Source organism: Penaeus monodon, chromosome 33 (assembly GCF_015228065.2).
Source record: "Penaeus monodon isolate SGIC_2016 chromosome 33, NSTDA_Pmon_1, whole genome shotgun sequence".
NCBI lineage: Eukaryota > Metazoa > Arthropoda > Malacostraca > Decapoda > Penaeidae > Penaeus > Penaeus monodon.
The window spans coordinates 29,345,196-29,345,715 of NC_051418.1; positions in this window are offsets into that span (position 1 = coordinate 29,345,196).

Here is a 520-nt window from a genome sequence, read left to right on the forward strand (position 1 = left end):
CAGCTGTATTCAACCCCAGGGAAGGGTGTGGGGAGCCCGCACTCATAAACCGTATTATTAAACTGCGCGGACAACCCCTCCCCTTCTCTGGGGTCGTCTGCGGGGAGTGGTTGGTACGCCTGATCAGTCCCGCGCGCCGCAGTTGGTACGCCTGATGCTCGTTTGTTGACGATTTAGGCGCGGAACTTGTAAAGATGGCAATTTCACCCTCCCAACGCAAAAACAGCGAGAATTACTTATATAGAACTTTGTGACAGAAAAATAAAACGTGTGATAAAAGTCACGACTTTAATAAAATAAAGAAAAATAAAGAAGCTTGGGAGAAAAATCACTGATCTTTTAAATTCTGCTGCTGTCGGCGACAAAAAACACGGAAAAGCAAGTGCGCAAGATAATAATAAATCAAAATTCACATGACAAAACAGGAGCAAGCAATGCAAAGAAGAGAGTTGCTCAACACGGGGTGGTGTTCCTGCAAAAGGTGTAGATGACGAGACAGAGAAAGTAAGTGTACAATTCT